At 37.5% G+C, this 14,672-nt stretch overlaps 1 pseudogene; it reads right to left on the reverse strand.

Moving 5' to 3' along the window:
* Positions 1–570: 570 nt before the first annotated feature.
* On the reverse strand, positions 571–13,538 carry LOC107808941 (ATP-dependent helicase rhp16-like; annotated as a pseudogene).
* Positions 13,539–14,672: the final 1,134 nt, after the last annotated feature.

Raw genomic sequence — 14,672 nt, forward strand, 5'->3', positions numbered from 1 at the left:
CTAAGCGCTTTTATGAACAGCTAGAGGAAGCTAGTCGTCCATTGTATGAAGACTCAATGCATTCCAAGTTGTCTGTTGCAGTTAGACTACCAACTATCAAATCTGATAGTTCTATTTCTCAAGCGGGCATGGATTCTATCATTGGGCTTATGAATGAACTAAATCCGAATAAAATTGACTTACTTATCGCTCATATTAGACCCTCTTTCTCACATAAAAAAATTTTTCTTAAAAAAGTAGCTTCTCCCTAGAAATACTTTTTTCGAAAAACAATTTTGAAAAAACACTTAAAAGCATTTTTTTTTTAAAACTTGACCAAATACTAATTGCTGCTCAGAAGTATTTTTCAAATTAATTAGCCAAACACAAATTGTTTCTCATCAAAAGTACTTTTAAAAAAAATACTTTTTCAAAATAGGTTGATTTTAGAAGCTTGGCCAAACAGACTATAACACTGCCGAGACATCAGAAATTTTGGTTAAGATGAAAAAAAGGAACACCTTGGACATTCTGCCCACCTCAGTGTTAATTGTTCACTCTTTGACTGGAATGAAGTTATAAGCTAATCATTGTAACGCAAAACAAACATAAACTCCCCTGGACAAATCAAAAGCAGCACGGCTTCCTACTGGCTAAATTCGTAAGTCTATGTACATACTTTGTGATAGAAGCTAAACAAAATACAAGTGAATTTGTTTGCTAAACCAAAGAACAGAACATAGTCCAATTTAAGTCACAAACAAGAATTTCAAGTCTTCCTCCGTTAGTTTCCCAAAGGCCTCTGAAGAGCCACCAATCGTCCTGCAACCAACTCGAAAGTTTCAGTATGTCGACGAAAAGAAGGGGTTAGGAGAGAGTGTTTGGGGTGGGGAGAGTAAAGAAGGGAACTAGAAAGCACAACGTAAAACAAAAAGGTGGTCAATAACATCTTTCAGGGGAAATCAAATGGGTTATTTTGGAAATTATTTGAATGAGAAAACACTGAAAGCTATTTGAGCTCTCACTGTAGCCAACTGTCCTTTTCTTCTATTTTTGACCTTTTTCAGTTTTTGCATTGGGATGAGGAAGCAAAAGAACTAACTACAGTGAGATTAGGCAATAACAAAAGTATTCTTTATGCTTTAAACTGATGAGAGTATCATCTCATATTTACTCATACTGTGAGGGAAATCACACATGAAATAGCATATGTAGCTAAATGGAAGAAATCAAAGATTTCAATATAGTTTTCTTCAGATTCAAAAGAAAGGCAACTGAACAGTGAGGTGATATACAACTGTGATACCTAAGAATTGATTGAGAGAATCATGAACAATGTGGATAGGGTAGGATGAGCTGCAACTAGACAAAGTAGAAGGGGGAAGAGAAGCTACTTGTGTTGTACGTATTTGAACCCTCAACCTACACGGTGGAAGATGAGGATGCTCACCAAGTGTCTCACCAATTAGTTATAGAATAGTTAGAAGAAAATTACTTGATTTCCATAATTTCTTGAGACCTCTCCAACTAAGATAGCATATATAAATCACTTCCAACTGTTAACTGATCACCTATTTTCGTCACAATACATATGCAACCATCCGTAAGAAAAAACTCACTTACCCTTCAAAAACAAGTTCCTTCTTCTCCTGCAACTTTAAGATCTTCTCCTCAATTGTATTCTCAATCGCAAATCTCACAATCCTAGAAATGAGGAAAGATAAAATAAGTTCCACTCAATGACATAAAAATATAAGAAATGCAAAACAGACCTAACAGGTTTATATTGCCCTATTCGATGGATTCTATCTTGGGCTTGGCGCTCCACAGCAGAATTCCACCAAGGATCCATTATGAAAACCTAGCATAGCCAAAGAGAAGCCACGTATCACCACGAATTGCGCGCTTATTCAACATATAAATACATGTGATGGATGGTACTTGAGCTGGCTCTTTAAGTGCACAGACAAGTGAAGTTGGAATAGGTTAAATGAACCAAATAACAGGAGATCTGAAGAGTGATAGGATAAAACACTAGATATTAAAACCCTTCGGCATTTGAAAAAAGTTGTCACAGTCGATGTTGACAGAGAAATGAAAGAGACAGCTTACATGTGATGCAACTGTAAGATTGAGTGCAACACTTCCAGCTTTCAAGCTCATAAGAAAAATGCTGCAATCTGGATCTTCAGTAAATCTGGTAACTGCTGCAGCTCTTGCAGCAATAGACATGGATCCAACTAATTGAACACAATTGATGCCCGACTGAAGAGTTTACAAGGCAAGCTTTTCTTGATTCACAGACTGAAAAAGAAAAGAGGAAAAAGTAGGAAGGGAGCAAAGATCTCTTTATATCTTACCTTCCGAAGAGAATAGTGTATCAGATCCAAAAATGTAGTGAACTGGCTGAAACTATTCCTTTTGCAGAACCATCTCTTTCAATCATGAACCTGATTTCTTCCCTCTAGAATCAATAAAACAAGCAATGAGCATCAATCATGTACTCCACAGACCCCCTCTCACTTTGAATCTCAAGATGGGATCTTCCTACTGGATATTGAGTTTGAGATGTTAAATTGATTTCACTATTACACCATGCAACGGAAGAAATATAAATTAAAGGTTGAGAAGTCAGTTTGACAGAGAAAATATCACATCAAATTTGAATTTGATTTAAGTGGATTAAGTTCTTGAAAAATGTGGCACATAAATTAGAACAAAGAGAGTATCAAAATAAAGGCTCTTTAACTATATTATGCACAATAAATAATAGAAGATTTCGAGAACAATCTGAATAGAAAATGGTAAGAATGAGATTCCTCCATTTTTTCACACTTCAAATGGGGAAAACATTTAATCCATAAGCTTCAACTTGTTTTCCTGGTTGGAACACTACTAAGTTGACAGGAATATGTTGGTTTTCCTCATTGCAAAAGCACATACATCAAGGTACAACATCATGATCATGAGCTGCATCTGGTAGATGCCATGTAAGTCTTAGAATCATAATTAGTTGCTTGATACCTGTACGGATGACACCTACTTGGTCTCTTTGTGCGAAGGGAAAAAACTATTAAGCAAGGAGTAAAAGTAAGCTGAGGAAAATATAATAATAATAAAGGAGAAGATAAGCTACCAATGCATCTATTTTAGTGCTGGACTGGAAATCATCGAGCTGAACTCTGTTCAGTATGCTTGAGGACCTAAACCCTTTGAGAGTCGGTTTAGAATTCTGATCCGCCTTATCATTATTTGCACTTAAATCAACTGTAAGTAGTTCAGAACACAGAGGGCATGACACTTGTCCCACACTTGCAGCGAAGTCTATCAAACACGTCTTGCAGAGGGCATGGTTGCAAGAAGTAATCTGCAATAATCAAAATAGATGCACAGTTCAGAAAAAGACTGTCTAATGGATAAGGACAGCATGCCATCAGAAGAGCTTAATAAAGTGATTTTAGATGCTCAAAGATAATTAAAAGAACTTTCTATAAATTATTAATCTCTTTGGTAATACCGGAGAAAGACTTTCCAAAATATTCATGAATTTCAGAGAACTTCTGGAAAATGGAAATAGCATATGGAGTAGCTTTTGTTAAAGCTTTGGCCATATCATCACCATTTTAGCTAGAAAGAACTAGTACACATGTGATCCTTAAATAATTACTAAGGAAAAATACTTTAAACATATAATGCAAGAAAATTGTATTTAACGATTGTACATATAATATTCAGGCAGAAAATGAGCAGCTGAAAGATGCTGGAACATTCTCTTCCTTTTTTTGGGTGGAAGGGAGAAGGGTGCATAAACTCACTACTTGATCTTCCACTGTATCTTGACATAATCCACAAGGTTGCTGAGTCCATGCTCCCAATTTTTGCCAAAGCAGTACTCGAGTATACCACAAGGTAAGGATGAAGAACTGCCTGCCGAATTAAGAAAAGATATCAACCAGACATTTAACACAACAAAACTTGGCTGAAATAAAACAAACACTTGAATGTTTTAGATAGACTACGTACAATAGTCCGACCTTTGCTCGGACCCCGCGCATAGCGGGAGCTGGGCTGCCCTTAAATGTTTTAGATAGTCAAATTTCTACTTTATTACGGGTGTTTAAACTGTTATTTTATTGCAACCCCGCTACTCAAGAGGCATATTTGGAAGATGCAAAAAGAAAAGTGAATACTAACCGCATTAACAAGTCACAGGAAACTAAATATATACCTGAGGCCAAGCATGATAAGAGGGCCAGGTACTTCAAAATTATATTCACAAAAGCAACTAGCAAAACAAAACTTAAGAAGTCGGCCGTGAGAAAATAAGTTAAGCAAAAAAATATGCTTAAGTTAACCTTTAGGACTCATCTAGTTAGCTGGATTATGTTGCGGAAGCCAAATGTATAGAGTGTGAATAAGTCACAACTACTATACCAAAATTTATGACAGCCACCATATAATAAATAAGACAACAAAGCAACAATAAAGGGAACACCAGAATTTACGAGGTTCGGCTAATTTTGCCTACTCCTCGGACACAACCAATATTTTATTACACTCCAAAAATACAAGTGAAATAATACTAAAGAGAGAAGATACAAATGCCTTAAACAGATGAGAAGGCAAATGAGAGGTGTGTTTAAATCCTAAACATTAAGCCTTCTTTTATAGGGAGAAAATCCCCCCAACTTTTGTTTTCCCACCGATGTGGGACAAACATTTTGTCAAATTCAACAAATCTCCACCTTGGCAAAATTCCACATCTTCAATTTTCTCTCAATAACAAATTTGGTTGTGTCTTCATCTTCAATCTTCAGTGTTCAACAATGTTAATCAAATCCAAACAATGTTGAAACTTGATCGCAGTCACCACCTTTGTCAGCATATCAGCAGGATTCTCCGTAGTATGAATTTTCTTCACTGTGACTCCACCTTCTTCTATGATTTCTCGTACAAAATGATACCGAACATCAATGTGTTTCGTCCTTGCATGATAAACTTGGTTCTTCGCTAATTGAATAGCACTTTGACTATCACAAAAAATTGTGATACCTTTTTGTTCAACACCAAGCTCCTTTAGCAATCCTTGAAGCCAAATTGCCTCTTTCACAGCCTCTGTAATAGCCATGTACTCTGCCTCTGTTGTAGACAAAGCAACTGTTGACTGCAAAGTAGACTTCCAACTAACTGGTGCCTTTGCAAAAGTAAACACATAACCAGTAGTTGATCTTCGTTTGTCCAGATCACCCGCAAAATCTGAGTCACAATATCCAACTACAGACTGATTGTCTTCCTGCTCAAAAACTAACCCGACATCTACAGTATTATGAATATACCGTAGAATCCACTTCACAGCTTTCCAATGCTCCTTCCCTGGATTGTGCATATATCTGCTAATAACTCCAACAGCTTGTGAAATGTCAGGCCTTGTGCAAACCATTGCATACATCAAGCTACCAACAGCATTTGCGTATGGTACCTTTGACATATACTTTCGTTCAACTTCATCCATTGGCGACATAGTAGTACTTAGCTTAAAATGGGAAGCAAGTGGAGTACTAACTGCTTAGTCTTGTCATCTATGCCAAAACGTTGAAGTACTCTCTTCAAATATTCCTTTTGAGATAAACAGAGTTTCTTTGAACGTCTATCTCTAATTATCTCCATGCCAAGAATTTTCTTTGCCTCACCCAAATCCTTCATCTCGAACTCCTTCTTCAGTTGAATCTTCAACTTATCAATTTCTTCCAAATTCTTGGAAGCTATCAACATATCATCAACATATAGGAGAAGATATACAAAGGAACCATCTTTAAGCTTGTGCAAATACACACAATGATCGTATTTGCTTCTCTTGTACCCTTGCCGCAACATAAACTCGTCAAATCGCTTGTACCATTGTCTAGAAGATTGTTTCAATCCGTACAACGATTTTTCAAGTTTGCACACCATATTTTCTTTTCCAGCAACTTTGAATCCTTCTGGCTGAGTCATGTAGATTTCCTCCTCCAAGTTTCCATGTAAAAACGCAGTTTTTACATCCATCTGAACTAGTTCCAAATCCAATTGTGCTACCAAAGCCAACATAATTCTAATGGAGGAATGTTTTACAACTGGAGAAAACACTTCATTGTAATCAATTCCCTCCTTTTGAGCATATCCTTTGGCCACCAATCTTGCTTTGTAGCGAACATCTACTTGGTTAGGAAATCCTTCCTTCTTTGCAAATACCCATTTGCACCCAATTGCTTTCTTTCCCTTCGGGAGATTGGCCAATCTCCATGTATGATTCTGATGAAGGGACTGTATTTCATCATTCATGGCAATCCTCCACTTATCTTCTTCTGAACTTTGGACAGCGTCTTTATAAGTAGTAGGAACATCATCAGCTACAATTGAGGTTGCACAAGCAACTGTCTCTATGAGACGAACAGGTTTCGTTATTGTTCTTTTTGGCCTGCTGGTTGCTATTGATTCAAGTTGTTGTTGAGGTTCCTGAGTTGGAATCTCCTCTACTGGCTCTCCTTCCAGAGGGTAATCTTCATTTGTTTCCTCATCTGCTTTTTGTGTAGGAAAAATAAATTTTCCCTCAAACTCCACCTGCTTAGAAGCACCTTTATTTTGTTTGGTGTCTTCTGTTACCTTATTTACCATAGCAGATTTTCATCAAAGGTAACATCTCTGCTGAATATTACTTTCTTTGTCATAGGACACCATAAGCGATATCCTTTGACTCCAGAAGTAATTCCCATAAAAATAGCCTTCTTTGCCCTTGGATCCAATTTTGACTCCGTCACATGATAATATGCAGTTGAGCCAAACACGTGCAAAGAGTTATAATCTACAGTAGGTTTTCCATACCATTTTTCAAATGGTGTCTTGCCATTAATAGCAGCAGATGGTAAGCGATTAATGAGGTGGCATGCATATGTAATTGCCTCAGCCCAAAATTCTTTGCCCAAGCCAGCATTGGACAACATACACCGTACCTTCTCCAGCAAGGTCCGGTTCATACGTTCTGCCACTCCATTTTGTTGTGGTGTATGTCTAACAGTGAAGTGTCGGACGATGCCATCATTTTCACATACCTTATTGAAATGATCATTTTTGTATTCACCTCCATTGTCTGTGCGAATACACTTGATCCTCCTGCCTGTCTGATTCTCCACCATCGTCTTCCATTTGAGAAAAATTCCCAACACTTCATCTTTGCTCTTCATTGTATACACCCACACTCTTCGGGAAAAATCATCAACAAAGGTTACAAAATAGTGCTTCCCACCCAATGAAGGTGTTTTGGAAGGACCCCAAACATCAGAGTGTACATAATCCAAAATGCCTTTAGTATTATGGATCGCTGTACCAAATTTAACCCTTGTCTGTTTCCCTTTGACACAATGCTCACAAAACTCCAAGTTGCAAGCCTTTACTCCTTTTAACAATCCTTGATCTGATAGAGTTTTCAAGGATTTTCCTCCAGCATGTCCCAAGCGCATGTGCCATAGCTTGGTTGCTTCTGCCTCTTTGTCGTCACTGGATGTCACTGTTGCTGTCCCAATAACTGTACTGTCACGATAGCGGTACATATTATTATTCTTCCGATTAGCCTTCATTACCACTAGTGCACCGGAGCATACTCTCATCACTCCATTTTCTGCAATGATTTTGAACCCTTTTGATTCTAGGGCTCCCACAGAGATGAGATTCTTCTTCAAATCCGGTACATATCGAACATCTGTTAATGTTCTGATCATTCCATCATGGTTCCTTAATCGTATTGAACCAATGCCATATGAGGTAAGAGGGCTGTTATCCGCTATGTGGATGACTCCATATTCTCCTTCTTGAAATTCCACAAACCAGTCCCTGTTGGGACACATATGATAGCTACAAGCCGAGTCCATCAACCATATGTCTGATGATGTTGATGACTCTGTTGTAACTAATGAAAAGTCTGAATCATCACAATCAGCTACATTTGAATCCATAATGGCCTTTCCATTGTTATGTTTGGCCTTATTCTTCAACTTCGGACAGTCTTTCTTCCAGTGCCCTTTTTCTCGACAAAAAGCACATTCATCTTTGTTGGGTCTGGATCTTGACTTGGATCTTCCCTTCTTTGTCCTCGTTTGATTTTGAGGACGACCCCTCACAAATAGTGCTTCTCCTTCTCCGCCCTTCTGTTTTTCTCGCTTTCTTTGTTCATAGCTGTACAAAGCCGAACAAACTTCTCTGAGAGAAACTTCGTCATTTCCATGGAGTAGAGTAGTTTCAAGGTGCTCGTACTCATCAGGAAGTGACGCCAACAACATCAAGGCCAAGTCACCATCATCATAAGTTGTATCCATATTTTGCAAATCTGTGGCCAACTTATTGAAACTGGTGATATGTTCATTCATCATGGTACCAGGAACATAGGTGAAGTGAAACAGTCTCTTCTTCATGTACAATTTATTTTGACTGTTTTTCTTCAAAAATTTATCCTCCAGTGCTTTCCATAATCTACTTGCAGAAGTTTCCTTTGTGTATGGATATTTCTGCTCTCTAGCAAGGTAGGATCGAATGGTACCGCAAGCAACACGATTGATAATTCTCCAATCTTCTTCTCCAATAGCATCTGGTCTCTTTTCTTCAATAGCAAGATCTAGCCCTTGTTGAAAAAAGGACATCTAGAACCTCGCCTTGCCACATCCCAAAATGCCCGGACCCGTCAAAAATTTCTACCGCAAATCTCGCATTTGACACAATTCTTGTCATAAGCGAAGATGCCAATGATGACGTATTGTTGACACTTGATGTAGATTCTTCTTGTTTATTATCTCCCATATTTGACACAAATATTATTTAATAGCTGATGACACAAATCAAGATTATTTCCTTTCTGATGTAGAAGATCAGACTAAGCTGCAACTACAGAGCATACTCAGACAGAACCTTGACACAGTTACCAAGATAAATCTTTTCTGATGTGGAAGATCAGACTATGCTGCAACCACAGAGCATACTTAGACAGTACCTTGGCTCTGATACCAATTGTTGCGGAAGCCAAATGTATAGAGTGTGAATAAGTCACAACTACTATACCAAAATTTATGACAGCCACCAAATAATAAATAAGACAACAAAGCAACAATAAAGGGAACACCAGAATTTACGAGGTTCGGCTAATTTTGCCTACTCCTCGGACACAACCAATATTTTATTCCACTCCAAAAATACAAGTGAAATAATACTAAAGAGAGAAGATACAAATGCCTTAAACAGATGAGAAGGCAAATGAGAGGTGTGTTTAAATCCTAAACATTAAGCCTTCTTTTATAGGGGAAAAGTTTCCCACCAACTCCTTAACCCACCGATGTGGGATGGAAATTTGACATAATTCAACAAATCTCCACCTTGGCAAAATTCCACATCTTCAATTTTCTCTCGGTAACATATTAATTTTGCGGTCCCCAAAATTCCCTTGACCAAACTGTATAGACTATACGTTAATCATCAAATAAATGTCCAACCATCTAAAGTTATCACTTCAAAAATTTAACAAAGCCAAAAAAATGTAATACCAGAGGGTTAAACTTATAATGAGAAATTTTGTTAAATTACAGCAGAAAAAGAGATAGGAAAAAGAAGAGGAGAACATAAAAGAAGTTGCATAATATTAAAAAGAATAGGCCAAGATAAAAGAAGTTGCACAACATCTCTCTATGTATATTACAAGAAATAAGTTGAAGTTAAAAAAAAAAGAATTAACCCAAATAGACACCCACCGAATGGCTTAAATTAAAAATAACCGGCGGACGTATAATATATGTATAATTTATATATAATATGTTTATAACCGTATATAATCTATGTATACCGGATAGAAAAAGTAAACATGGAAATCTGACCGGCTACTTATGTAAAGATCCCTTAAAAGAAAGGACTAAGGAAAAGTAGCTGAACGTAAAATATTTGCAGGGAAAGAAAATTGGATAGAGATTGTAGACACAAAGGTGCAATGAGAGGCATGGTAGATCAAATTGTGAGGACTGGGAGGTAATAACTAGACAATCAAAACAAACAAGTACATGAGTGCATGTGTACATTACAATTACCAACAACAATTAGTTCCATGCAAGTCAAGCATTTATACAGCATCATCTTGGTACCTGCCGTAGGCATATGAGCAGCTCAAAAATGTGTGCATAGTTATGCATCACTGTTCCAGCTTGAACATAACTGCACCAAAATACATAATGGGTAAAAGATATAACTAGATCTAAAACTACCCTTACTCTTTTTGTGTAAAAATAACAAGGAAAGAAATTCATGGTGATGTAGAGACGAGAAGGGAGAAGGGAGGTAAGGAGAAGAAATGAGAAAGGAAGAAAAAGAAAAGAATAGACAGAGAGACAAAGAGATTGAGAGAGAGAGAAGAGGAGAAAGATAAATGCTATCAGATAATAGCAGTATTCTCATGATCTAACACATTGGAAGAAAAAGGAAAGCACATGATCTTAATCATTCAGTATTCCAAGAAAAGGAACCAATATGTTCCAGAAATACTCAAGACCAAGCAATCATAAGAAACATACTCCATGAGATTAGTCAATACATAAGACGACGACAACAACAACAACAACAAACCCAGTGCAATCCCACACGTGGGGTCTAGGGAGGGTAGTGTGTATGCAGACCTTACCCCTACCTTATGAAGGAAGAGAGGTTGTTTCCGATAGACCCTTGGCTCAAGAACATTGAGTCAATACATAAGACAAGAAAGCAAAATAAATGTGCCAGCCTCATGATACAAAAATAGGGAAACACTACTTTTAGGGTGACCAGCAAACTGGGGAAACACAGACAAGCAAGAATGGTAGGCAAGCAAGAAAATCTTGGGTTGGAACAGCATATATTGGCTAGGAAGCATACGTATTAAACTGTGCCTGGCTTTTATTGTACAATGACATGTAGTAGTCTTCTTCTTTGATATCCAAAGAATCTTTTCTCAAAGTAACCTGAGACCATATACAAGTAACAGATAAGCTGGAGAGAAGATGATTATCAAATTGAATCAACCTACATTAGTGCCCAACAAAACTTACAATTTTCATAGGAAGTGCAAGATCAGCAGCTCTTCCTTTTTTGCTACGTCTTAGTAGGATGCTTTTTAGAATTTTGTGTTTCAAAAGAACCATTGCATCTCTACCACTCCCAGAATTCCCTTCACGTTTAATAGGAGTAGCAATGTACTAGAAAGATAATACATATCAACCTCACCATGTCAGTAATAAATTTAATTTTTGGCAACAACAGGGAGCCTCGAAAGTTTGAATGCCAATTTAACTTACTCTATTCCACCAGCAAAAGTGCCGTACAGATTTGTGGGGGCATCGTGGGCACTCAGCTGTAGAGCTGCAAGGCATAAAATTTATCAAAGGACACACAAGAGAGAAGATTTCAGATAACAATGGGCGAGGAGCTAAAGGAAGAACAGATAAAATATGTTTTTAGCTCTTGGGGTAGGTACAAAGATCAAGAAGAAGCTTTCAGTTTACCTATAGTCGAGTATTCTGCAATCACAATCCTTGCAAAAGTAAAAAGAGTAGGGTACTGTTTGTAGGAAACGGACCTGTTGAAAAGTAAAGCATTTAATTAATATCTCATAACAGAAACATCCGGAAGAGATTAACCAGCAAAAGTTAAACTTACAAGTGAATACAATTCTCCAACAAGATTCTGAATCGGAGTACCACTTAAGGCCCACTTATAAGAAGATTCCAAAGCAAGAGTAGCTTTTGTTGTGTTGCAGCGCCTACCTTTTACATAATGAGCCTGTGCAAGAGAAGTGCAATCAGTTGAAACGTTGCAGATAAATGACATTGCATCACATGAAACTAAGGAATTCTAGACGCAGTGAGATGATTGGGACAGGCACACACTACAAATCAAATACAACATCATTCAGTAGGAACAGAGAGAACAGAATGCTCAGATCCATTATGAGGATAGAAGGTAGAGATCAAACTAGAATTGAACGGATAATATTTCACATGATGAGTAGTTGAGCAAAACAATGAGCATTAGGACAAGGATAAATATTTTGTTTCTTTCATACTGCTAATTAAAGGTTGATGACCTAAAACATCATAGAGGCAGGTAGGAACTTTCATCTATATTACTCAGCAGTTACCATAGTGTTTCTGCATAAACCACAAGACTCTTCACATTCTAGCTCCTTAAGAAATCACTACAGATCTCCATGTTTCTAACTTTTAGGCTTTGTGAATAACTTGATCTTCTGGGAGAAAACTGGTATTTTTATCATAAACATCATGAACAGAACATTAAAACATATCCAAGGAAACAAACCATATACATTTACAGCTAATACTGACAAATAAGAACTATGAGAAAATGATAATTGAAGAAAGCAACAACAAATATAAGTGTGCATGATAGGTGAATGAATGACCTACCTCATCCAAGATGATGCGATCCCATTTTACTGAATGCAAAATCGACTTCTTCCGTGACAAATCTTGGCATACACTTGCTGCATTGTTAATAGAACCATCATTCTTCCCTTCTTCTGTCATGCTACTACGGTTCATGCTCTTCCTATGACCTGTTTTCTGCATATCAGTCTCTGACTCAATAGAATCTGTTTTCTGCATATTAGCCTCTGACTCCGTAGAATCTGTTTTCTGCATAGTAGTCTCTGACTCCATGAATTCTGTTTCATGCTTCAACAATTCTACCCCAAGTTTTAACTTCTTCCTCTGCTGCTTTGACTGATTGGAATTTTTAACAGAATCAGGTCCACACTTCTTCTGGTGATTGGACAACTTTTCTTCAAAATAAGATTTTCCACACCACTGACACTTCTGTTTTGGCGGCATCACATTTTTCCTATATTCAGACTCAACAGTGGAGTAAGTAGTGATGACAAAATCATATTCCTCAATATTGTGGATATGATTCCTTTTGTTGCCATGATAAACAAGAATCTTGTTGCTTCCTTCAGTGGAGCATCGATTGATCTCATTAACCCACTGAATGGCAGCAACCACAGGACATATGATAAGAGTGCCTTTTACTGCTGGGAGTTCCTGTGTTGCACTGAGTGAAGATGACAATAAGCTGGATTCACTAATTGGTTTCCCTAATTCCCGTTTAGCAAGCACAAGTGCTATTGCTTGGATAGTTTTCCCCATCCCCATCTCATCAGCAAGAATACCCCCTTTGGTCGAAGATTCTTCTTGCTTGAGGGACCAAAACAACCACTCCTTCTGGTACCTAAACAGTGGCACAATCATACTTGATGGTGGCTCCGCTGTTTCACAAACTAACTCATTCTGATTATCTAAGTCAAAATCATTGGGATAATGTTCTGCAAGCCATTTGTCATTCTCTTCTTCCCATTTCTCCCACATTAAAGTTGGTCTAACAACTTGGTTGCGTATCAGCCTCTTAGCGCGGTCGAATTTCCTTTCCCTTATTCTTTCCATCAATGCAAGATATTCGCTATCTTGATCAGTAACTCCATTCGTTTGTTCTTCTTTCACCATGTTGAAATCTTCTGCTGCATGGACTAATTAATCAGAACAGATACATTATATGACTAAACAACGAAGTTAACAATGCCAAGCATGTCGTTATTGTCATGTTCATATACAGGATAGCAGTAGCCCCTAGGCGCCACACAAGCACATGGGGAATTTCACTTACGTTACACAGAGCCAGGATTTAAAATTTATGGGCTTAGGATTCTAATAATTTTAAGTTACTGATTCTAAATTAATAATCAATGAATTCGGCCGATCCAGTAAGCTCCGCCCTTGCCCCAAAAAGAAAAAATCAGCCAGACAACAGTCTATACATTATTGCAAAAAATTGTACAGTAAGTACTAAGGAGTACACGTGCCTATGGAATACCTTCATTAATTGAGGTTGCGTTGTGCTTCGAATCTGAAGACATAGCACGATGATCATACTCGTTGGAGCTCTCTTTGAATCGGGTACTCTGATCACCTAATTTTTTTTTCAAGGGTGAAGTGGAAAAACATCAAAACCTTAGATATAGGTGCATAGAAACATATATTATGTTATAGAAATAGTTCATCTCACACAAAAATGCCCACACTTCCTCTCAATCGGACAATTTAGATTGCAATAAAAGTTGGGAAACACAAAATTTATAGTCAAAATGAACTAGTACTACTATGTTTCAATCTTAAATTAACTTTTGCGCAGAAAAATAGGGATAACACATGAAAATAAGCAAAGGAAAAATAACTTTTGTAGAATTACAAAGAGAATGATCGAGTGAATGTTTACTGGAAGACGAAGAATGCTGAGACGGAAGCTCCATTCTGAACAGCAGCTTTTCGTTTCTCTTTCTCTAAACAGAGAGAAAAGGAGAGAGACGTTCAGGAGGAGGAGAAACTGAGAAGTTGAGAAAGCGGGAAAGTCTTTTATAGGGAGAGAGAGATTTTGATAATGCCAATCGTTTTTTGCTAGTGACAGAGGGTACAACATTTTATGCCTGATGTATAAGCTTAAATTGCATACGATATCCGTACACGTCGATTTCGTGCTGAAGAAGCTTTACGTGGCAGTGTAGTGGGACCCAATTAGAACTGTAAAAATGTGGTCCTCTTTGCGAGTTAGTTTGTTACTAGTACTGAAGAGAATAAAGATCTACTATT

Source organism: Nicotiana tabacum, chromosome 10 (assembly GCF_000715075.1).
Source record: "Nicotiana tabacum cultivar K326 chromosome 10, ASM71507v2, whole genome shotgun sequence".
Taxonomy (NCBI): Eukaryota; Viridiplantae; Streptophyta; class Magnoliopsida; order Solanales; family Solanaceae; genus Nicotiana; species Nicotiana tabacum.